Source organism: Phyllobates terribilis, unplaced genomic scaffold (genome assembly GCF_046119375.1).
Source record: "Phyllobates terribilis strain yellow unplaced genomic scaffold, ASM4611937v1 Scaffold_1114__1_contigs__length_410381, whole genome shotgun sequence".
Taxonomy (NCBI): Eukaryota; Metazoa; Chordata; class Amphibia; order Anura; family Dendrobatidae; genus Phyllobates; species Phyllobates terribilis.
In genome coordinates this window covers 46390-70377 of record NW_027363874.1, presented here as the reverse complement: position 1 = coordinate 70377, position 23988 = coordinate 46390, and the positions used below count along the sequence as shown (strand labels likewise).

Sequence of the window (23988 nt, the reverse complement as noted above, 5' to 3'; positions counted from 1 at the left end):
GAAAGTATTGAATTCAATGTTTTTTGTTCATTTTGCTTGTTTGTCGGATTTTGGGATGGACTCTTTGGCTTTGCTTTTCTTCTCCTCATTGGATTTTTCATGTTCAAAGTTGCAGAAGCCAGATGACAAGCTCATTTTGGTTCAACTTCAGCAACTGTGCATTGCATTGCCATGTAATGTAACGCAATGCTATCTTTCTAGCTCTCCCTCTTTACTTCCTTTTGGATAAACAGACATATTAGGCAAGCATTTTGGAGCTTTCACCTAAATAACTACAGGTGGTGAGATAAGCTGCACAATGTAATTGACCTTTCAGTATATTGTTGCACACACACCATCTATTTAGCAAATGCCCTTGTTATCAACAGCAGCCTTTTAAACTCACCTGAGCTAACAGGTATGTGCGCTGGTTACTCTGCTGCGCTTAAAATTTCTTTTTTGGTTTGCTACAATGCCTTTTCTGAAACGTTGTCTCCCTCTGCTGGAACACTGACTTCTTTCAATTAATGCCTGCAGACTATAAAAGAGAACCCAACCCAAAAAGTTTGGTTGATTAGTCTGTGGCATTCTGTTAAACTGTTGCTTATGGCGGTCTCTGTGAGCTTCTCAGCGACATTCAGCCAGCCAGGTATCCTGCCTGCAGTAGATGGAATGTGGCAATGGAACGCTGGCTGCGCGTGTCATAATAGGCTCTGAGCCTTTATATACCTGCGCACAGCAGCAGCCACCTTCAGTCTGCTGCTGGACAGCCAGCAGCAGCAGCAGGAGAGGTAAGTAATCAGCAGCCCTCCTGCTAAGGGTAGACAGCTGCTCGTTCCACCCCACCCCCCGCCTTAATTGGTTCTCCTCCCTTCCAACGGTGTTGAGGCGGGTGGGAACAGCAGGGGGTGAGGGTGCTGTGTTTAAAGAGGTGGAGTTATGCAGATCTAAAACGCGTGGATTGCAGCAGCAGCAAGCCGAAAAGTGCAGGCATGTAAGGGATCTAGAGGTTGACAACATGTCTTCTTAACGGGAGTCCAGGAGCTCATCTCCACAAATGGACTCTTCAGGATCCTTGGGTGGCTCCGTAGTTCGAAACCAATTCTGGTTATCGCTTCTCGGCCTTTTGGCTATGATCAAGTGTAGTATCTGTTCTTATCAGTTTAATATCTGATACGTCCCCTATCTGGGGACCATATATTAAATGGATTTTTAGAACAGGGAGATGGAAAAAGAGCTTGCTCTGTCCACTCCACGCATTGACCTGGTATTGCAGTATCTCCAGGACCGGTGCACCCCTTCTTTAATGCAGTTTCTAAAATCAGAAAGTATTGAATTCATTGTTTTTTGTTCATTTTGCTTGTTTGTCGGATTTTGGGATGGACTCTTTAGCTTTGCTTTTCTTCTCCTCATTGGATTTTTCATGTTCAAAGTTGCAGAAGCCAGATGACAAGCTCATTTTGGTTCAACTTCAGCAACTGTGCATTGCATTGCCATGTAATGTAATGCAATGCTATCTTTCTAGCTCTCCCTCTTTAATTCCTTTTGGATAAACAGACATATTAGGCAAGCATTTTGGAGCTTTCACCTAAATAACTACAGGTGGTGAGATAAGCTGCACAATATAATTGACCTTTCAGTATATTGTTGCACACACACCATCTATTTAGCAAATGCCCTTGTTATCAACAGCAGCCTTTTAAACTCACCTGAGCTAACAGGTATGTGCGCTGGTTACTCTGCTGCGCTTAAAATTTCTTTTTTGGTTTGCTACAATGCCTTTTCTGAAACGTTGTCTCCCTTTGCTGGAACACTGACTTCTTTCAATTAATGCCTGCAGACTATAAAAGAGAACCCAACCCAAAAAGTTTGGTTGATTAGTCTGTGGCATTCTGTTAAACTGTTGCTTATGGCGGTCTCTGTGAGCTTCTCAGCGACATTCAGCCAGCCAGGTATCCTGCCTGCAGTAGATGGAATGTGGCAATGGAACGCTGGCTGCGCGTGTCATAATAGGCTCTGAGCCTTTATATACCTGCGCACAGCAGCAGCCACCTTCAGTCTGCTGCTGGACAGCCAGCAGCAGCAGGAGAGGTAAGTAATCAGCAGCCCTCCTGCTAAGGGTAGACAGCTGCTCGTTCCACCCCACCCCCCGCCTTAATTGGTTCTCCTCCCTTCCAACGGTGTTGAGGCGGGTGGGAACAGCAGGGGGTGAGGGTGCTGTGTTTAAAGAGGTGGAGTTATGCAGATCTAAAACGCGTGGATTGCAGCAGCAGCAAGCCGAAAAGTGCAGGCATGTAAGGGATCTAGAGGTTGACAACATGTCTTCTTAACGGGAGTCCAGGAGCTCATCTCCACAAATGGACTCTTCAGGATCCTTGGGTGGCTCCGTAGTTCGAAACCAATTCTGGTTATCGCTTCTCGGCCTTTTGGCTAAGATCAAGTGTAGTATCTGTTCTTATCAGTTTAATATCTGATACGTCCCCTATCTGGGGACCATATATTAAATGGATTTTTAGAACAGGGAGATGGAAAAAGAGCTTGCTCTGTCCACTCCACGCATTGACCTGGTATTGCAGTATCTCCAGGACCGGTGCACCCCTTCTTTAATGCAGTTTCTAAAATCAGAAAGTATTGAATTCAATGTTTTTTGTTCATTTTGCTTGTTTGTCGGATTTTGGGATGGACTCTTTGGCTTTGCTTTTCTTCTCCTCATTGGATTTTTCATGTTCAAAGTTGCAGAAGCCAGATGACAAGCTCATTTTGGTTCAACTTCAGCAACTGTGCATTGCATTGCCATGTAATGTAACGCAATGCTATCTTTCTAGCTCTCCCTCTTTACTTCCTTTTGGATAAACAGACATATTAGGCAAGCATTTTGGAGCTTTCACCTAAATAACTACAGGTGGTGAGATAAGCTGCACAATATAATTGACCTTTCAGTATATTGTTGCACACACACCATCTATTTAGCAAATGCCCTTGTTATCAACAGCAGCCTTTTAAACTCACCTGAGCTAACAGGTATGTGCGCTGGTTACTCTGCTGCGCTTAAAATTTCTTTTTTGGTTTGCTACAATGCCTTTTCTGAAACGTTGTCTCCCTCTGCTGGAACACTGACTTCTTTCAATTAATGCCTGCAGACTATAAAAGAGAACCCAACCCAAAAAGTTTGGTTGATTAGTCTGTGGCATTCTGTTAAACTGTTGCTTATGGCGGTCTCTGTGAGCTTCTCAGCGACATTCAGCCAGCCAGGTATCCTGCCTGCAGTAGATGGAATGTGGCAATGGAACGCTGGCTGCGCGTGTCATAATAGGCTCTGAGCCTTTATATACCTGCGCACAGCAGCAGCCACCTTCAGTCTGCTGCTGGACAGCCAGCAGCAGCAGGAGAGGTAAGTAATCAGCAGCCCTCCTGCTAAGGGTAGACAGCTGCTCGTTCCACCCCACCCCCCGCCTTAATTGGTTCTCCTCCCTTCCAACGGTGTTGAGGCGGGTGGGAACAGCAGGGGGTGAGGGTGCTGTGTTTAAAGAGGTGGAGTTATGCAGATCTAAAACGCGTGGATTGCAGCAGCAGCAAGCCGAAAAGTGCAGGCATGTAAGGGATCTAGAGGTTGACAACATGTCTTCTTAACGGGAGTCCAGGAGCTCATCTCCACAAATGGACTCTTCAGGATCCTTGGGTGGCTCCGTAGTTCGAAACCAATTCTGGTTATCGCTTCTCGGCCTTTTGGCTAAGATCAAGTGTAGTATCTTTCGAAAAGGCGGTTTTGGATGTTGGCCGCCTAGTAGATTGATACATTATGCACACTGGGGTTTAGGCGCTTGTTAGTACGCCAGGTGGCTAATATAGTCATCTGGTGGAAAGCATGGCCCCCCAGGATCGACGCCATTGGGCCGGGGAAGATCGAAAGCCCGAAGTGTGAAGTGCCCCAGGAGTGGTGACCCTGGGGTGCCTTAACTCACTGGGATTGGGAACCCCACTTGAGTTTATGGCACATTTGCACAAGCACTTCAAATTTTCTTTCTTTGCACACACCCTTATTCCGGGCCTTCTGGCCTTAGGATGGGGAATTTTTCAATTCCCGGTCGAAGGTCCGGGCAGTATTATACTGTGAAACCTTCACTATTTATTTAATTTCTTTGTCACTGTGTGTCCACTTATTCACGTGTGTCACGTCCTACTAGGATTTTGTCGGGATGCGGTTCCCTTACGGGTTCCTCTCTTGGCAGGTCTAGGGGGGGAGTGTGTGGCCATCAGGTTCCGCTCCCCCCTGAACCCCCCTGGCTCTCCTCTTTCGGGAGGAGAGCGTTGTTAGCTCCCCTCTTCCGGGAGGGGAGCACAGTCTTTGGCTCCCAGTGCCTTGCTCGGGTGAGAACTCGGGCAGGTGCTGGGGGTAAGATTGGGTCGCCTCTGGCTTCGGCTGGAGGTGGCTTTTTGTCCCTGTTCCTCGCTGTGGCCTTTTGGCTCGGAGGGACGGGGAATGGTTTGGGGGACCCTTCTCCTTTTGGAGAGGGTTTCAAGAAGACCAGCATCCTAGTGCACTTTTTTTGTGGCACTTGTCACTTTTTTAAGCGCACTCGGGTTTTGTACATGAATTCGGGCTTTCGATAAAAAAAAAAAAAATTCTGTTCTTATCAGTTTAATATCTGATACGTCCCCTATCTGGGGACCATATATTAAATGGATTTTTAGAACAGGGAGATGGAAAAAGAGCTTGCTCTGTCCACTCCACGCATTGACCTGGTATTGCAGTATCTCCAGGACCGGTGCACCCCTTCTTTAATGCAGTTTCTAAAATCAGAAAGTATTGAATTCAATGTTTTTTGTTCATTTTGCTTGTTTGTCGGATTTTGGGATGGACTCTTTGGCTTTGCTTTTCTTCTCCTCATTGGATTTTTCATGTTCAAAGTTGCAGAAGCCAGATGACAAGCTCATTTTGGTTCAACTTCAGCAACTGTGCATTGCATTGCCATGTAATGTAACGCAATGCTATCTTTCTAGCTCTCCCTCTTTACTTCCTTTTGGATAAACAGACATATTAGGCAAGCATTTTGGAGCTTTCACCTAAATAACTACAGGTGGTGAGATAAGCTGCACAATATAATTGACCTTTCAGTATATTGTTGCACACACACCATCTATTTAGCAAATGCCCTTGTTATCAACAGCAGCCTTTTAAACTCACCTGAGCTAACAGGTATGTGCGCTGGTTACTCTGCTGCGCTTAAAATTTCTTTTTTGGTTTGCTACAATGCCTTTTCTGAAACGTTGTCTCCCTCTGCTGGAACACTGACTTCTTTCAATTAATGCCTGCAGACTATAAAAGAGAACCCAACCCAAAAAGTTTGGTTGATTAGTCTGTGGCATTCTGTTAAACTGTTGCTTATGGCAGTCTCTGTGAGCTTCTCAGCGACATTCAGCCAGCCAGGTATCCTGCCTGCAGTAGATGGAATGTGGCAATGGAACGCTGGCTGCGCGTGTCATAATAGGCTCTGAGCCTTTATATACCTGCGCACAGCAGCAGCCACCTTCAGTCTGCTGCTGGACAGCCAGCAGCAGCAGGAGAGGTAAGTAATCAGCAGCCCTCCTGCTAAGGGTAGACAGCTGCTCGTTCCACCCCACCCCCCGCCTTAATTGGTTCTCCTCCCTTCCAACGGTGTTGAGGCGGGTGGGAACAGCAGGGGGTGAGGGTGCTGTGTTTAAAGAGGTGGAGTTATGCAGATCTAAAACGCGTGGATTGCAGCAGCAGCAAGCCGAAAAGTGCAGGCATGTAAGGGATCTAGAGGTTGACAACATGTCTTCTTAACGGGAGTCCAGGAGCTCATCTCCACAAATGGACTCTTCAGGATCCTTGGGTGGCTCCGTAGTTCGAAACCAATTCTGGTTATCGCTTCTCGGCCTTTTGGCTAAGATCAAGTGTAGTATCTGTTCTTATCAGTTTAATATCTGATACGTCCCCTATCTGGGGACCATATATTAAATGGATTTTTAGAACAGGGAGATGGAAAAAGAGCTTGCTCTGTCCACTCCACGCATTGACCTGGTATTGCAGTATCTCCAGGACCGGTGCACCCCTTCTTTAATGCAGTTTCTAAAATCAGAAAGTATTGAATTCAATGTTTTTTGTTCATTTTGCTTGTTTGTCGGATTTTGGGATGGACTCTTTGGCTTTGCTTTTCTTCTCCTCATTGGATTTTTCATGTTCAAAGTTGCAGAAGCCAGATGACAAGCTCATTTTGGTTCAACTTCAGCAACTGTGCATTGCATTGCCATGTAATGTAACGCAATGCTATCTTTCTAGCTCTCCCTCTTTACTTCCTTTTGGATAAACAGACATATTAGGCAAGCATTTTGGAGCTTTCACCTAAATAACTACAGGTGGTGAGATAAGCTGCACAATATAATTGACCTTTCAGTATATTGTTGCACACACACCATCTATTTAGCAAATGCCCTTGTTATCAACAGCAGCCTTTTAAACTCACCTGAGCTAACAGGTATGTGCGCTGGTTACTCTGCTGCGCTTAAAATTTCTTTTTTGGTTTGCTACAATGCCTTTTCTGAAACGTTGTCTCCCTCTGCTGGAACACTGACTTCTTTCAATTAATGCCTGCAGACTATAAAAGAGAACCCAACCCAAAAAGTTTGGTTGATTAGTCTGTGGCATTCTGTTAAACTGTTGCTTATGGCGGTCTCTGTGAGCTTCTCAGCGACATTCAGCCAGCCAGGTATCCTGCCTGCAGTAGATGGAATGTGGCAATGGAACGCTGGCTGCGCGTGTCATAATAGGCTCTGAGCCTTTATATACCTGCGCACAGCAGCAGCCACCTTCAGTCTGCTGCTGGACAGCCAGCAGCAGCAGGAGAGGTAAGTAATCAGCAGCCCTCCTGCTAAGGGTAGACAGCTGCTCGTTCCACCCAACCCCCCGCCTTAATTGGTTCTCCTCCCTTCCAACGGTGTTGAGGCGGGTGGGAACAGCAGGGGGTGAGGGTGCTGTGTTTAAAGAGGTGGAGTTATGCAGATCTAAAACGCGTGGATTGCAGCAGCAGCAAGCCGAAAAGTGCAGGCATGTAAGGGATCTAGAGGTTGACAACATGTCTTCTTAACGGGAGTCCAGGAGCTCATCTCCACAAATGGACTCTTCAGGATCCTTGGGTGGCTCCGTAGTTCGAAACCAATTCTGGTTATCGCTTCTCGGCCTTTTGGCTAAGATCAAGTGTAGTATCTGTTCTTATCAGTTTAATATCTGATACGTCCCCTATCTGGGGACCATATATTAAATGGATTTTTAGAACAGGGAGATGGAAAAAGAGCTTGCTCTGTCCACTCCACGCATTGACCTGGTATTGCAGTATCTCCAGGAACGGTGCACCCCTTCTTTAATGCAGTTTCTAAAATCAGAAAGTATTGAATTCAATGTTTTTTGTTCATTTTGCTTGTTTGTCGGATTTTGGGATGGACTCTTTGGCTTTGCTTTTCTTCTCCTCATTGGATTTTTCATGTTCAAAGTTGCAGAAGCCAGATGACAAGCTCATTTTGGTTCAACTTCAGCAACTGTGCATTGCATTGCCATGTAATGTAACGCAATGCTATCTTTCTAGCTCTCCCTCTTTACTTCCTTTTGGATAAACAGACATATTAGGCAAGCATTTTGGAGCTTTCACCTAAATAACTACAGGTGGTGAGATAAGCTGCACAATATAATTGACCTTTCAGTATATTGTTGCACACACACCATCTATTTAGCAAATGCCCTTGTTATCAACAGCAGCCTTTTAAACTCACCTGAGCTAACAGGTATGTGCGCTGGTTACTCTGCTGCGCTTAAAATTTCTTTTTTGGTTTGCTACAATGCCTTTTCTGAAACGTTGTCTCCCTCTGCTGGAACACTGACTTCTTTCAATTAATGCCTGCAGACTATAAAAGAGAACCCAACCCAAAAAGTTTGGTTGATTAGTCTGTGGCATTCTGTTAAACTGTTGCTTATGGCGGTCTCTGTGAGCTTCTCAGCGACATTCAGCCAGCCAGGTATCCTGCCTGCAGTAGATGGAATGTGGCAATGGAACGCTGGCTGCGCGTGTCATAATAGGCTCTGAGCCTTTATATACCTGCGCACAGCAGCAGCCACCTTCAGTCTGCTGCTGGACAGCCAGCAGCAGCAGGAGAGGTAAATAATCAGCAGCCCTCCTGCTAAGGCTAGACAGCTGCTCGTTCCACCCCACCCCCCGCCTTAATTGGTTCTCCTCCCTTCCAACGGTGTTGAGGCGGGTGGGAACAGCAGGGGGTGAGGGTGCTGTGTTTAAAGAGGTGGAGTTATGCAGATCTAAAACGCGTGGATTGCAGCAGCAGCAAGCCGAAAAGTGCAGGCATGTAAGGGATCTAGAGGTTGACAACATGTCTTCTTAACGGGAGTCCAGGAGCTCATCTCCACAAATGGACTCTTCAGGATCCTTGGGTGGCTCCGTAGTTCGAAACCAATTCTGGTTATCGCTTCTCGGCCTTTTGGCTAAGATCAAGTGTAGTATCTGTTCTTATCAGTTTAATATCTGATACGTCCCCTATCTGGGGACCATATATTAAATGGATTTTTAGAACAGGGAGATGGAAAAAGAGCTTGCTCTGTCCACTCCACGCATTGACCTGGTATTGCAGTATCTCCAGGACCGGTGCACCCCTTCTTTAATGCAGTTTCTAAAATCAGAAAGTATTGAATTCATTGTTTTTTGTTCATTTTGCTTGTTTGTCGGATTTTGGGATGGACTCTTTGGCTTTGCTTTTCTTCTCCTCATTGGATTTTTCATGTTCAAAGTTGCAGAAGCCAGATGACAAGCTCATTTTGGTTCAACTTCAGCAACTGTGCATTGCATTGCCATGTAATGTAATGCAATGCTATCTTTCTAGCTCTCCCTCTTTACTTCCTTTTGGATAAACAGACATATTAGGCAAGCATTTTGGAGCTTTCACCTAAATAACTACAGGTGGTGAGATAAGCTGCACAATATAATTGACCTTTCAGTATATTGTTGCACACACACCATCTATTTAGCAAATGCCCTTGTTATCAACAGCAGCCTTTTAAACTCACCTGAGCTAACAGGTATGTGCGCTGGTTACTCTGCTGCGCTTAAAATTTCTTTTTTGGTTTGCTACAATGCCTTTTCTGAAACGTTGTCTCCCTCTGCTGGAACACTGACTTCTTTCAATTAATGCCTGCAGACTATAAAAGAGAACCCAACCCAAAAAGTTTGGTTGATTAGTCTGTGGCATTCTGTTAAACTGTTGCTTATGGCGGTCTCTGTGAGCTTCTCAGCGACATTCAGCCAGCCAGGTATCCTGCCTGCAGTAGATGGAATGTGGCAATGGAACGCTGGCTGCGTGTGTCATAATAGGCTCTGAGCCTTTATATACCTGCGCACAGCAGCAGCCACCTTCAGTCTGCTGCTGGACAGCCAGCAGCAGCAGGAGAGGTAAGTAATCAGCAGCCCTCCTGCTAAGGGTAGACAGCTGCTCGTTCCACCCCACCCCCCGCCTTAATTGGTTCTCCTCCCTTCCAACGGTGTTGAGGCGGGTGGGAACAGCAGGGGGTGAGGGTGCTGTGTTTAAAGAGGTGGAGTTATGCAGATCTAAAACGCGTGGATTGCAGCAGCAGCAAGCCGAAAAGTGCAGGCATGTAAGGGATCTAGAGGTTGACAACATGTCTTCTTAACGGGAGTCCAGGAGCTCATCTCCACAAATGGACTCTTCAGGATCCTTGGGTGGCTCCGTAGTTCGAAACCAATTCTGGTTATCGCTTCTCGGCCTTTTGGCTACGATCAAGTGCTTTAGTGCAGGAGATTGTGGTTGAAGGGCACTCGGGTACCCCTCTCCTTGGCCTGGCAGGATCGTCCACTTTGGTGGACTTAACCTGCTTGCTGCTATTAGGGAGAGGGCTTAGTCCCAGGGTAACGAGTTGCGATCCCCCAGCTTCCAGGTGTTTTTCGCTGCAAGAACACTGGGAGCGCAGATTGCAAGCGGCTGCAATTTGCAACCTTGTTGCGTTTTTCCATGGAGGTTGACCCTAACCTCGTGCCTCTTTATGCGAGGCTAAAAAACTCTATCCGAGTTCACTTCACGGCGGGTGGCTCGGATATGAGGAAATTAGGGTATGTAGTCCAGGACGTGCTCAGGAACCTTCTTGGCGTACAAAGGAATGAAATTCTCTCCATCCAGGATTATCCCAGAAGAGGTGACTATGACATCACATTCACCGGAGAAGGTATTTTTAGAGATGTACTAGAAAAGTTAAAAAAAGTTGAAAATAGTCCTGTTTTGAAAGGGATACAAATTGTTGAGCACGTCCTGGATGAGGTAAGACTGGTTATTGTAAAAATATTTTCGCCCTTTGTTTCTGCTCCAGAAGTAATGTCATTTCTAGCAATTTATTTTAAAAGTGTTAAATGTATTGGGAAGATATTAAACGAATATAACATATGGACATCTAAGTGGAAATTCCTTGTGAAGTGTACAAGAGATCCAAATACACCAGGTGGTATACGGCTCCCCCCTGCCCGTTTCAAAATTGGGCAAACAAATGGGGATTTCTTCTTTTCTGGGATGCCAGTATATTGCAGAAATTGTGGGCGCTATGGTCATTCAAAAGAAAACTGTCATGTATCATGTAGAAATTGTGCTAGTGAAGAACATGAGACAAAAGAATGCCCTAAGGAAAAGAAATGCAGTTTTTGCCAGACTCCAGGTCACTTTTATTTTTCTTGCCCTCACAGATTTCGGGAAGATGAGCAAAAGGGGAAGTCCAAGACGTCCGACCAAGGACCAAAAGATCAGACCACCCCTCAGGAGGAGGAACAACAACCTGGAGCCTCTGGAGACAATAAGGGCGTACCAAATAGTGAAGTGTCTCCAGAGTCTTTGACAGGTAAAATACCAAATCCCAAAACCTGGCTGCAGGACCTGCGGGAGTCCAAAAGGAGGGCTGAGAAGGAGCAGAAGGGCACTACTGGTAAGGTCAAAAGGGACCGGCAAAAGGCCGACACAGAAGCCCATGCCCAGTCTGGGTCTCCTAGTGCTGAGGGCGCTGAGTGGATAAAGGTGGGTCCTAAGAAAAAGAAAAAGGGTGGTTCGGAGGAGGCAGCAGGAGGTGAACAGATGGACACTTCTCCAGAAGGGGACGTGGACGCTGGACCCTCAGGGGTTTCGGTCTCCGCTGCTACAGGTGGGGACCGGGATCTTGCTGCCTCTGAAGAGTCAGAGGCTCTGCCTTGTGCGCAACCTCCTCCTATAGGACGACCTTCTACAGGTCAAACAGGGGCGGCGGAACCCCTCGGGGACCCACCTGATGAGGAACTGCATGGCCAGCCAATGGAGACCCAGCGGGTTCTGCCAGCCAGCCCTCCGAGCTATGCCAGTGTAGCGTCGGGTTTATATAAATGTGGTAATCTTTCCTCCTCCACGGAGACTCTCGTGACGATACTATCAGATGAGGAGGGAGGCGCAAGCCCAGTGGTCTGATCAGGTTCATCGGACAGGTAAATCCGTTGCTCTTAGTTACCTAATTAAAATTTCTACATTTTCTAATGATGGCTGAACTCAAAGGTATTTCCTTCAACGTGAGAGGCATAAAATCTAATACGAGAAGAACTGCTCTTTTTAATTTTTTTACGTGTTTTACTGCATCTGTATTTTTTCTGCAAGAATGTAATATCCCACATGAAATGTCATATCAAAAATATAAAGATGAGTGGAAGTGTGGGCCATCTGTCTGGTCTGGATCGAATGCTGCAGGATCAGCGGGTGTAGCCATACTTTTTAAAGGGAACGTTTTAATTGATTTTATTCAGGAAATTTTACCAGGTCGTATTTTATTAGTGAAAGCTTTTATTGATGGTATTAGATGGCAGTTTTTAAATTTTTATGGATCCCCAGAGAAAAATGAAAGAGCCGAAATGCTTGATCTTTTACCATTATTTATTAATAACTCTGAACCTTTTATCTTAGCAGGGGATTTTAATTGTGTTTTAAAAGGTGAAAACCGGCGCTCCAGCTCTGTAAGCAGGAACTACGATAAAACCTCAGGTATGCTACATGATATAGTCAAAGATGCTAAATTGAAAGACATATATAAAGAGTGTCATAGTGACAGCACAGAGGACGCCGGTTTCACTTGGAGCAATGCTAATTGTAGCTCTAGGATTGATTTTATTTTTGGTTCAGATAAAACAATACCTGCCAAATGTGAAGTTTTAACTAATATATTTTCAGACCATAAACTTTTATCCTTTACCATAAAAGTAAATGACAACAAAAAATGTGGTAAGAAAAGCTGGAAAATGAACGTATCCCTTTTAACCGACCCGCAGATTTTATCAGATTTTATTGAGTTTTATAGGAAATGTAGAAAAGGGAAAAAAACAAATGAGACTATGAGTGTATGGTGGGATAGAATGAAAGTAAAAATAAAAGACTTTTTTATTAAAAAGAGTATATGTAGAGCCAAAGAAAAATATGAAGAATATAGAATTTTAAATACCCGCCTACAAACATTATTTAAGCTCAGAGACAATGGGATAGATGTACAAGTTGATATTTCAAACTTAAAAGAAGAGATTTCAAAATGGCTAGAACAAAAAGGAAAAGAGATAATTTTTCGTTCTAGAGTACAACATATAGAAGAAAATGAAAAGTGTTCCAGATATTTTTTTAGGAAAAATAAAAAAGAAAAAGTGATAATTGACCATATAGATGGTGAGAATAATATAAAAAATATGCTGGGTAAAGTTGAGGTTTTTTTTTCTAATCTTTTTAATGGAAAAAATATAGATAATAAATTAATGGATGATTCGCTGCAAGGACTAACAGCTGTTTTAGATCCCGCATCCCAAGAGTTTTTATCCCAAGTTTTAACGGAACAAGAAGTGTTAAAAACTATTAAAAGTTTTAAAACTGGAAAGGTCCCTGGTCCTGATGGCATCCCAATAGAATTTTATGTATGTTTTTATGATATTTTAAAAGATGATTTGTTTTATTTGTTTACTGAGGTTTTTAATAATAAGGTTTTATTAAATTCCTGGAAGAAAGGTGAAGTCTCCCTCCTATACAAAAAAGGCGATAAATCAAAATTAGAAAACTGGAGACCAATAACACTTTTAAATTGTGACTATAAAATAATGGCTAAAATTTGTGCAAATCGTCTAAAAGAAGTCATCAGCAAAGTTATTCATTCTAATCAAGTGTGTGGGGTGCCGGGGCGCAGTATATGGGACAATCTGAATTTAGTGAAAGACTGTATTGAGGATGTGAAAGACAGAAAGGGGAAAATGGCGATTTTATCTATTGATTTTGAAAAAGCATTTGACCGTGTCTCACACTTTTATCTTTTTAAAGTTTTAGAGAAAATGGGCATACCAGAAGGGTTTTTACTATCGCTTAAAGCATTTTACAAGGATTGTACAAGTAAGATTTTAGTGAATGGTTTTAAGACACAAGAGGTATTTTTACGGTCAGGGGTGAAACAGGGATGCCCTCTGTCCCCCCTACTGTTTATCTGTGCACTGGAACCAATGTTATGTGCAATACGCCAAAATAAACAGATATGCGGTGTCCCTCTGCCTGGAAGCGGTGGTTTGGAGGCCAAGGTTGTAGGCTACATGGATGACGTGGCGGTCTTGTGTACAGATGCACCATCACTTACGGCCACTCTCCATCAAGTGCAATCCTTTTGCCTAGCTTCTGGTTTTAAAATCAATTTTAATAAGTGTAACATTTTAAGTGTTGGGGGGATGATTTTACGTGATGTACCAATTAATGTCTCCGAATCCATTTCCATTTTAGGTATATCATTCACTGAAAATAATGATGGTTATAATAGTTGGGAAACAGTTACACAGAAAGTAAATACGAAAATATGTATGTGGAACATGAGGAGACTTACAATGGAGGGTAAAGTATTGGTTTTAAAGATGGTGATTTTACCTCTTTTATTGTATCTTAGCATGGTTTTCCCCCCGCCTGTTAATGTTTTAAAAAAGATAACCAAAACCTGTTTTACCTTCTTTTGGAACTCAAAAATGGAAAAGCTGAAAAGAGAAATCGTGATGAAATCAAAAGTAAAAGGTGGTAAAGATTTTCCAGATTTTAATAGGTTTCTTTTAATCCATCTGTTCGTTTACTGTTTTAATGCCCTTTTTAAGAATCACTATTGGTCCTTTTTTATGCGTTTTAATACAGGATTTTTTATGAGAAAGTTTGGATGGTATGAAGTTAATATATCTGTGCCCCATGCTTTTAATTTGTCGACGCATTATGAGATTTTAAGGAAAATAGTGTCAGATTTTAATTTAGGGACTAAGAAAATAGAGGAATTAAGAAATAGTAAGAAACTAATTAAAGAAATACGTAAAAGTGAGGAAATATGTAATGTTGACAGATATGATGATGACAAATCTATGTCTATCTGGAAAATGATTAACGTTTTTTATCTTTTTAATGAACAGAGAGATCTGGCTTGGAGTTGCATGCAACGCTGTCTTCCTTGCCGGGCATTCCAATACAGAAGAGGATTTGTGAGGTCTGCCATCTGCCCAAGAGCCGGATGCCAAGACGAGGAAACGGTGGAACATCTATTATGGACATGTAATTTTGCAAAGGATTTCTGGAGAAGACTGCTCCCCCTACTGGAAAGGGTGGCAGACCTCAAGGACTTTACATATAAAACTGTGCTATACGGACTTATGGAATGCCCCACAATGGACCAGTACACAATGGCTTGGAAGACAGTGAACTGCGCCAAGTCATCTCTCTGGAAAGCGCGCAACATTGCTATTTTTAAACAAGATGTTTTATCAGTGAATGATGTTTTAAGTTTATGTTTATGTGAAATGTATACTTATTATTTAATTGACAAAAAGAAGAATGTACATATTTCCAAAAAATGGCTTGTTGACCAATGGAACCTAATTATTTAAAATCTTTGTATTTTTTTGTTTTGTAAATTTCATTTGTCTTTTAACGTTTGGTATTTGTGTAATTATGCTTGTAATTTGTTAAAGTTTTAATAAACGGTTTTATCCCTCTGCAGGGGATAGCCAAATTAAAAAAATCTGTTCTTATCAGTTTAATATCTGATACGTCCCCTATCTGGGGACCATATATTAAATGGATTTTTAGAACAGGGAGATGGAAAAAGAGCTTGCTCTGTCCACTCCACGCATTGACCTGGTATTGCAGTATCTCCAGGACCGGTGCACCCCTTCTTTAATGCAGTTTCTAAAATCAGAAAGTATTGAATTCAATGTTTTTTGTTCATTTTGCTTGTTTGTCGGATTTTGGGATGGACTCTTTGGCTTTGCTTTTCTTCTCCTCATTGGATTTTTCATGTTCAAAGTTGCAGAAGCCAGATGACAAGCTCATTTTGGTTCAACTTCAGCAACTGTGCATTGCATTGCCATGTAATGTAACGCAATGCTATCTTTCTAGCTCTCCCTCTTTACTTCCTTTTGGATAAACAGACATATTAGGCAAGCATTTTGGAGCTTTCACCTAAATAACTACAGGTGGTGAGATAAGCTGCACAATATAATTGACCTTTCAGTATATTGTTGCACACACACCATCTATTTAGCAAATGCCCTTGTTATCAACAGCAGCCTTTTAAACTCACCTGAGCTAACAGGTATGTGCGCTGGTTACTCTGCTGCGCTTAAAATTTCTTTTTTGGTTTGCTACAATGCCTTTTCTGAAACGTTGTCTCCCTCTGCTGGAACACTGACTTCTTTCAATTAATGCCTGCAGACTATAAAAGAGAACCCAACCCAAAAAGTTTGGTTGATTAGTCTGTGGCATTCTGTTAAACTGTTGCTTATGGCGGTCTCTGTGAGCTTCTCAGCGACATTCAGCCAGCCAGGTATCCTGCCTGCAGTAGATGGAATGTGGCAATGGAACGCTGGCTGCGCGTGTCATAATAGGCTCTGAGCCTTTATATACCTGCGCACAGCAGCAGCCACCTTCAGTCTGCTGCTGGACAGCCAGCAGCAGCAGCAGGAGAGGTAAGTAATCAGCAGCCCTCCTGCTAAGGGTAGACAGCTGCTCGTTCCACCCCACCCCCCGCCTTAATTGGTTCTCCTCCCTTCCAACGGTGTTGAGGCGGGTGGGAACAGCAGGGGGTGAGGGTGCTGTGTTTAAAGAGGTGGAGTTATGCAGATCTAAAACGCGTGGATTGCAGCAGCAGCAAGCCGAAAAGTGCAGGCATGTAAGGGATCTAGAGGTTGACAACATGTCTTCTTAACGGGAGTCCAGGAGCTCATCTCCACAAATGGACTCTTCAGGATCCTTGGGTGGCTCCGTAGTTCGAAACCAATTCTGGTTATCGCTTCTCGGCCTTTTGGCTAAGATCAAGTGTAGTATCTGTTCTTATCAGTTTAATATCTGATACGTCCCCTATCTGGGGACCATATATTAAATGGATTTTTAGAACAGGGAGATGGAAAAAGAGCTTGCTCTGTCCACTCCACGCATTGACCTGGTATTGCAGTATCTCCAGGACCGGTGCACCCCTTCTTTAATGCAGTTTCTAAAATCAGAAAGTATTGCATTCAATGTTTTTTGTTCATTTTGCTTGTTTGTCGGATTTTGGGATGGACTCTTTGGCTTTGCTTTTCTTCTCCTCATTGGATTTTTCATGTTCAAAGTTGCAGAAGCCAGATGACAAGCTCATTTTGGTTCAACTTCAGCAACTGTGCATTGCATTGCCATGTAATGTAACGCAATGCTATCTTTCTAGCTCTCCCTCTTTACTTCCTTTTGGATAAACAGACATATTAGGCAAGCATTTTGGAGCTTTCACCTAAATAACTACAGGTGGTGAGATAAGCTGCACAATATAATTGACCTTTCAGTATATTGTTGCACACACACCATCTATTTAGCAAATGCCCTTGTTATCAACAGCAGCCTTTTAAACTCACCTGAGCTAACAGGTATGTGCGCTGGTTACTCTGCTGCGCTTAAAATTTCTTTTTTGGTTTGCTACAATGCCTTTTCTGAAACGTTGTCTCCCTCTGCTGGAACACTGACTTCTTTCAATTAATGCCTGCAGACTATAAAAGAGAACCCAACCCAAAAAGTTTGGTTGATTAGTCTGTGGCATTCTGTTAAACTGTTGCTTATGGCGGTCTCTGTGAGCTTCTCAGCGACATTCAGCCAGCCAGGTATCCTGCCTGCAGTAGATGGAATGTGGCAATGGAACGCTGGCTGCGCGTGTCATAATAGGCTCTGAGCCTTTATATACCTGCGCACAGCAGCAGCCACCTTCAGTCTGCTGCTGGACAGCCAGCAGCAGCAGGAGAGGTAAGTAATCAGCAGCCCTCCTGCTAAGGGTAGACAGCTGCTCGTTCCACCCCACCCCCCGCCTTAATTGGTTCTCCTCCCTTCCAACGGTGTTGAGGCGGGTGGGAACAGCAGGGGGTGAGGGTGCTGTGTTTAAAGAGGTGGAGTTATGCAGATCTAAAACGCGTGGATTGCAGCAGCAGCAAGCCGAAAAGTGCAGGCATGTAAGGGATCTAGAGGTTGACAACATGTCTTCTTAACGGGAGTCCAGGAGCTCATCTCCACAAATGGACTCTTCAGGATCCTTGGGTGGCTCCGTAGTTCGAAACCAATTCTGGTTATCGCTTCTCGGCCTTTTGGCTAAGATCAAGTGTAGTATCTGTTCTTATCAGTTTAATATCTGATACGTCCCCTATCTGGGGACCATATATTAAATGGATTTTTAGAACAGGGAGATGGAAAAAGAGCTTGCTCTGTCCACTCCACGCATTGACCTGGTATTGCAGTATCTCCAGGACCGGTGCACCCCTTCTTTAATGCAGTTTCTAAAATCAGAAAGTATTGAATTCATTGTTTTTTGTTCATTTTGCTTGTTTGTCGGATTTTGGGATGGACTCTTTGGCTTTGCTTTTCTTCTCCTCATTGGATTTTTCATGTTCAAAGTTGCAGAAGCCAGATGACAAGCTCATTTTGGTTCAACTTCAGCAACTGTGCATTGCATTGCCATGTAATGTAATGCAATGCTATCTTTCTAGCTCTCCCTCTTTACTTCCTTTTGGATAAACAGACATATTAGGCAAGCATTTTGGAGCTTTCACCTAAATAACTACAGGTGGTGAGATAAGCTGCACAATATAATTGACCTTTCAGTATATTGTTGCACACACACCATCTATTTAGCAAATGCCCTTGTTATCAACAGCAGCCTTTTAAACTCACCTGAGCTAACAGGTATGTGCGCTGGTTACTCTGCTACGCTTAAAATTTCTTTTTTGGTTTGCTACAATGCCTTTTCTGAAACGTTGTCTCCCTCTGCTGGAACACTGACTTCTTTCAATTAATGCCTGCAGACTATAAAAGAGAACCCAACCCAAAAAGTTTGGTTGATTAGTCTGTGGCATTCTGTTAAACTGTTGCTTATGGCGGTCTCTGTGAGCTTCTCAGCGACATTCAGCCAGCCAGGTATCCTGCCTGCAGTAGATGGAATGTGGCAATGGAACGCTGGCTGCGCGTGTCATAATAGGCTCTGAGCCTTTATATACCTGCGCACAGCAGCAGCCACCTTCAGTCTGCTGCTGGACAGCCAGCAGCAGCAGGAGAGGTAAGTAATCAGCAGCCCTCCTGCTAAGGGTAGACAGCTGCTCGTTCCACCCCACCCCCCGCCTTAATTGGTTCTCCTCCCTTCCAACGGTGTTGAGGCGGGTGGGAACAGCAGGGGGTGAGGGTGCTGTGTTTAAAGAGGTGGAGTTATGCAGATCTAAAACGCGTGGATTGCAGCAGCAGCAAGCCGAAAAGTGCAGGCATGTAAGGGATCTAGAGGTTGACAACATGTCTTCTTAACGGGAGTCCAGGAGCTCATCTCCACAAATGGACTCTTCAGGATCCTTGGGTGGCTCCGTAGTTCGAAACCAATTCTGGTTATCGCTTCTCGGCCTTTTGGCTAAGATCAAGTGTAGTATCTGTTCTTATCAGTTTAATATCTGATACGTCCCCTATCTGGGGACCATATATTAAATGGATTTTTAGAACAGGGAGATGGAAAAAGAGCTTGCTCTGTCCACTCCACGCATTGACCTGGTATTGCAGTATCTCCAGGACCGGTGCACCCCTTCTTTAATGCAGTTTCTAAAATCAGAAAGTATTGAATTCAATGTTTTTTGTTCATTTTGCTTGTTTGTCGGATTTTGGGATGGACTCTTTGGCTTTGCTTTTCTTCTCCTCATTGGATTTTTCATGTTCAAAGTTGCAGAAGCCAGATGACAAGCTCATTTTGGTTCAACTTCAGCAACTGTGCATTGCATTGCCATGTAATGTAACGCAATGCTATCTTTCTAGCTCTCCCTCTTTACTTCCTTTTGGATAAACAGACATATTAGGCAAGCATTTTGGAGCTTTCACCTAAATAACTACAGGTGGTGAGATAAGCTGCACAATATAATTGACCTTTCAGTATATTGTTGCACACACACCATCTATTTAGCAAATGCCCTTGTTATCAACAGCAGCCTTTTAAACTCACCTGAGCTAACAGGTATGTGCGCTGGTTACTCTGCTGCGCTTAAAATTTCTTTTTTGGTTTGCTACAATGCCTTTTCTGAAACGTTGTCTCCCTCTGCTGGAACACTGACTTCTTTCAATTAATGCCTGCAGACTATAAAAGAGAACCCAACCCAAAAAGTTTGGTTGATTAGTCTGTGGCATTCTGTTAAACTGTTGCTTATGGCGGTCTCTGTGAGCTTCTCAGCGACATTCAGCCAGCCAGGTATCCTGCCTGCAGTAGATGGAATGTGGCAATGGAACGCTGGCTGCGCGTGTCATAATAGGCTCTGAGCCTTTATATACCTGCGCACAGCAGCAGCCACCTTCAGTCTGCTGCTGGACAGCCAGCAGCAGCAGGAGAGGTAAGTAATCAGCAGCCCTCCTGCTAAGGGTAGACAGCTGCTCGTTCCACCCCACCCCCCGCCTTAATTGGTTCTCCTCCCTTCCAACGGTGTTGAGGCGGGTGGGAACAGCAGGGGGTGAGGGTGCTGTGTTTAAAGAGGTGGAGTTATGCAGATCTAAAACGCGTGGATTGCAGCAGCAGCAAGCCGAAAAGTGCAGGCATGTAAGGGATCTAGAGGTTGACAACATGTCTTCTTAACGGGAGTCCAGGAGCTCATCTCCACAAATGGACTCTTCAGGATCCTTGGGTGGCTCCGTAGTTCGAAACCAATTCTGGTTATCGCTTCTCGGCCTTTTGGCTAAGATCAAGTGTAGTATCTGTTCTTATCAGTTTAATATCTGATACGTCCCCTATCTGGGGACCATATATTAAATGGATTTTTAGAACAGGGAGATGGAAAAAGAGCTTGCTCTGTCCACTCCACGCATTGACCTGGTATTGCAGTATCTCCAGGACCGGTGCACCCCTTCTTTAATGCAGTTTCTAAAATCAGAAAGTATTGAATTCAATGTTTTTTGTTCATTTTGCTTGTTTGTCGGATTTTGGGATGGACTCTTTGGCTTTGCTTTTCTTCTCCTCATTGGATTTTTCATGTTCAAAGTTGCAGAAGCCAGATGACAAGCTCATTTTGGTTCAACTTCAGCAACTGTGCATTGCATTGCCATGTAATGTAACGCAATGCTATCTTTCTAGCTCTCCCTCTTTACTTCCTTTTGGATAAACAGACATATTAGGCAAGCATTTTGGAGCTTTCACCTAAATAACTACAGGTGGTGAGATAAGCTGCACAATATAATTGACCTTTCAGTATATTGTTGCACACACACCATCTATTTAGCAAATGCCCTTGTTATCAACAGCAGCCTTTTAAACTCACCTGAGCTAACAGGTATGTGCGCTGGTTACTCTGCTGCGCTTAAAATTTCTTTTTTGGTTTGCTACAATGCCTTTTCTGAAACGTTGTCTCCCTCTGCTGGAACACTGACTTCTTTCAATTAATGCCTGCAGACTATAAAAGAGAACCCAACCCAAAAAGTTTGGTTGATTAGTCTGTGGCATTCTGTTAAACTGTTGCTTATGGCGGTCTCTGTGAGCTTCTCAGCGACATTCAGCCAGCCAGGTATCCTGCCTGCAGTAGATGGAATGTGGCAATGGAACGCTGGCTGCGCGTGTCATAATAGGCTCTGAGCCTTTATATACCTGCGCACAGCAGCAGCCACCTTCAGTCTGCTGCTGGACAGCCAGCAGCAGCAGGAGAGGTAAGTAATCAGCAGCCCTCCTGCTAAGGGTAGACAGCTGCTCGTTCCACCCCACCCCCCGCCTTAATTGGTTCTCCTCCCTTCCAACGGTGTTGAGGCGGGTGGGAACAGCAGGGGGTGAGGGTGCTGTGTTTAAAGAGGTGGAGTTATGCAGATCTAAAACGCGTGGATTGCAGCAGCAGCAAGCCGAAAAGTGCAGGCATGTAAGGGATCTAGAGGTTGACAACATGTCTTCTTAACGGGAGTCCAGGAGCTCATCTCCACAAATGGACTCTTCAGGATCCTTGGGTGGCTCCGTAGTTCGAAACCAATTCTGGTTATCGCTTCTCGGCCTTTTGGCTAAGATCAAGTGTAGTATCTGTTCTTATCAGTTTAATATCTGATACGTCCCCTATCTGGGGACCATATATTAAATGGATTTTTAGAACAGGGAGATGGAAAAAGAGCTTGCTCTGTCCACTCCACGCATTGACCTGGTATTGCAGTATCTCCAGGACCGGTGCACCCCTTCTTTAATGCAGTTTCTAAAATCAGAAAGTATTGAATTCAATGTTTTTTGTTCATTTTGCTTGTTTGTCGGATTTTGGGATGGACTCTTTGGCTTTGCTTTTCTTCTCCTCATTGGATTTTTCATGTTCAAAGTTGCAGAAGCCAGATGACAAGCTCATTTTGGTTCAACTTCAGCAACTGTGCATTGCATTGCCATGTAATGTAACGCAATGCTATCTTTCTAGCTCTCCCTCTTTACTTCCTTTTGGATAAACAGACATATTAGGCAAGCATTTTGGAGCTTTCACCTAAATAACTACAGGTGGTGAGATAAGCTGCACAATATAATTGACCTTTCAGTATATTGTTGCACACACACCATCTATTTAGCAAATGCCCTTGTTATCAACAGCAGCCTTTTAAACTCACCTGAGCTAACAGGTATGTGCGCTGGTTACTCTGCTGCGCTTAAAATTTCTTTTTTGGTTTGCTACAATGCCTTTTCTGAAACGTTGTCTCCCTCTGCTGGAACACTGACTTCTTTCAATTAATGCCTGCAGACTATAAAAGAGAACCCAACCCAAAAAGTTTGGTTGATTAGTCTGTGGCATTCTGTTAAACTGTTGCTTATGGCGGTCTCTGTGAGCTTCTCAGCGACATTCAGCCAGCCAGGTATCCTGCCTGCAGTAGATGGAATGTGGCAATGGAACGCTGGCTGCGCGTGTCATAATAGGCTCTGAGCCTTTATATACCTGCGCACAGCAGCAGCCACCTTCAGTCTGCTGCTGGACAGCCAGCAGCAGCAGGAGAGGTAAGTAATCAGCAGCCCTCCTGCTAAGGGTAGACAGCTGCTCGTTCCACCCAACCCCCCGCCTTAATTGGTTCTCCTCCCTTCCAACGGTGTTGAGGCGGGTGGGAACAGCAGGGGGTGAGGGTGCTGTGTTTAAAGATGTGGAGTTATGCAGATCTAAAACGCGTGGATTGCAGCAGCAGCAAGCCGAAAAGTGCAGGCATGTAAGGGATCTAGAGGTTGACAACATGTCTTCTTAACGGGAGTCCAGGAGCTCATCTCCACAAATGGACTCTTCAGGATCCTTGGGTGGCTCCGTAGTTCGAAACCAATTCTGGTTATCGCTTCTCGGCCTTTTGGCTAAGATCAAGGGTAGTATCTGTTCTTATCAGTTTAATATCTGATACGTCCCCTATCTGGGGACCATATATTAAATGGATTTTTAGAACAGGGAGATGGAAAAAGAGCTTGCTCTGTCCACTCCACGCATTGACCTGGTATTGCAGTATCTCCAGGACCGGTGCACCCCTTCTTTAATGCAGTTTCTAAAATCAGAAAGTATTGAATTCAATGTTTTTTGTTCATTTTGCTTGTTTGTCGGATTTTGGGATGAACTCTTTGGCTTTGCTTTTCTTCTCCTCATTGGATTTTTCATGTTCAAAGTTGCAGAAGCCAGATGACAAGCTCATTTTGGTTCAACTTCAGCAACTGTGCATTGCATTGCCATGTAATGTAACGCAATGCTATCTTTCTAGCTCTCCCTCTTTACTTCCTTTTGGATAAACAGACATATTAGGCAAGCATTTTGGAGCTTTCACCTAATTAACTACAGGTGGTGAGATAAGCTGCACAATATAATTGACCTTTCAGTATATTGTTGCACACACACCATCTATTTAGCAAATGCCCTTGTTATCAACAGCAGCCTTTTAAACTCACCTGAGCTAACAGGTATGTGCGCTGGTTACTCTGCTGCGCTTAAAATTTCTTTTTTGGTTTGCTACAATGCCTTTTCTGAAACGTTGTCTCCCTCTGCTGGAACACTGACTTCTTTCAATTAATGCCTGCAGACTATAAAAGAGAACCCAACCCAAAAAGTTTGGTTGATTAGTCTGTGGCATTCTGTTAAACTGTTGCTTATGGCGGTCTCTGTGAGCTTCTCAGCGACATTCAGCCAGCCAGGTATCCTGCCTGCAGTAGATGGAATGTGGCAATGGAACGCTGGCTGCGCGTGTCATAATAGGCTCTGAGCCTTTATATACCTGCGCACAGCAGCAGCCACCTTCAGTCTGCTGCTGGACAGCCAGCAGCAGCAGGAGAGGTAAGTAATCAGCAGCCCTCCTGCTAAGGGTAGACAGCTGCTCGTTCCACCCCACCCCCCGCCTTAATTGGTTCTCCTCCCTTCCAACGGTGTTGAGGCGGGTGGGAACAGCAGGGGGTGAGGGTGCTGTGTTTAAAGAGGTGGAGTTATGCAGATCTAAAACGCGTGG

General features: G+C 44.1%; 13 non-coding genes and 1 pseudogene across 13 annotated transcripts; all 14 read left to right on the top strand.

Moving 5' to 3' along the window:
- The first annotated feature begins 1089 nt into the window (after nt 1–1089).
- LOC141243074 (U2 spliceosomal RNA) lies at nt 1090–1280 on the top strand. The gene has a single exon (XR_012307396.1). It is a non-coding gene; the product is annotated as a U2 spliceosomal RNA (small nuclear RNA).
- A 1109-nt stretch (nt 1281–2389) lies between these two features.
- LOC141243064 (U2 spliceosomal RNA) lies at nt 2390–2580 on the top strand. Its single transcript, XR_012307387.1, has one exon. It is a non-coding gene; the product is annotated as a U2 spliceosomal RNA (small nuclear RNA).
- A 1109-nt stretch (nt 2581–3689) lies between these two features.
- Nucleotides 3690–3780, top strand: LOC141243041 (U2 spliceosomal RNA; annotated as a pseudogene).
- Nucleotides 3781–4569: 789 nt separating this feature from the next.
- Nucleotides 4570–4756, top strand: LOC141243093 (U2 spliceosomal RNA). Its single transcript, XR_012307413.1, has one exon. It is a non-coding gene; the product is annotated as a U2 spliceosomal RNA (small nuclear RNA).
- A 1109-nt stretch (nt 4757–5865) lies between these two features.
- On the top strand, nt 5866–6056 carry LOC141243063 (U2 spliceosomal RNA). The gene has a single exon (XR_012307386.1). It is a non-coding gene; the product is annotated as a U2 spliceosomal RNA (small nuclear RNA).
- Nucleotides 6057–7165: 1109 nt separating this feature from the next.
- LOC141243065 (U2 spliceosomal RNA) lies at nt 7166–7356 on the top strand. Its single transcript, XR_012307388.1, has one exon. It is a non-coding gene; the product is annotated as a U2 spliceosomal RNA (small nuclear RNA).
- A 1109-nt stretch (nt 7357–8465) lies between these two features.
- Nucleotides 8466–8656, top strand: LOC141243062 (U2 spliceosomal RNA). Its single transcript, XR_012307385.1, has one exon. It is a non-coding gene; the product is annotated as a U2 spliceosomal RNA (small nuclear RNA).
- Nucleotides 8657–15040: 6384 nt separating this feature from the next.
- LOC141243087 (U2 spliceosomal RNA) lies at nt 15041–15226 on the top strand. The gene has a single exon (XR_012307408.1). It is a non-coding gene; the product is annotated as a U2 spliceosomal RNA (small nuclear RNA).
- A 1112-nt stretch (nt 15227–16338) lies between these two features.
- Nucleotides 16339–16529, top strand: LOC141243061 (U2 spliceosomal RNA). The gene has a single exon (XR_012307384.1). It is a non-coding gene; the product is annotated as a U2 spliceosomal RNA (small nuclear RNA).
- A 1109-nt stretch (nt 16530–17638) lies between these two features.
- Nucleotides 17639–17829, top strand: LOC141243060 (U2 spliceosomal RNA). Its single transcript, XR_012307383.1, has one exon. It is a non-coding gene; the product is annotated as a U2 spliceosomal RNA (small nuclear RNA).
- Nucleotides 17830–18938: 1109 nt separating this feature from the next.
- On the top strand, nt 18939–19129 carry LOC141243059 (U2 spliceosomal RNA). The gene has a single exon (XR_012307382.1). It is a non-coding gene; the product is annotated as a U2 spliceosomal RNA (small nuclear RNA).
- Nucleotides 19130–20238: 1109 nt separating this feature from the next.
- On the top strand, nt 20239–20429 carry LOC141243058 (U2 spliceosomal RNA). Its single transcript, XR_012307381.1, has one exon. It is a non-coding gene; the product is annotated as a U2 spliceosomal RNA (small nuclear RNA).
- Nucleotides 20430–21538: 1109 nt separating this feature from the next.
- LOC141243057 (U2 spliceosomal RNA) lies at nt 21539–21729 on the top strand. The gene has a single exon (XR_012307380.1). It is a non-coding gene; the product is annotated as a U2 spliceosomal RNA (small nuclear RNA).
- A 1109-nt stretch (nt 21730–22838) lies between these two features.
- Nucleotides 22839–23029, top strand: LOC141243078 (U2 spliceosomal RNA). The gene has a single exon (XR_012307400.1). It is a non-coding gene; the product is annotated as a U2 spliceosomal RNA (small nuclear RNA).
- Nucleotides 23030–23988: the final 959 nt, after the last annotated feature.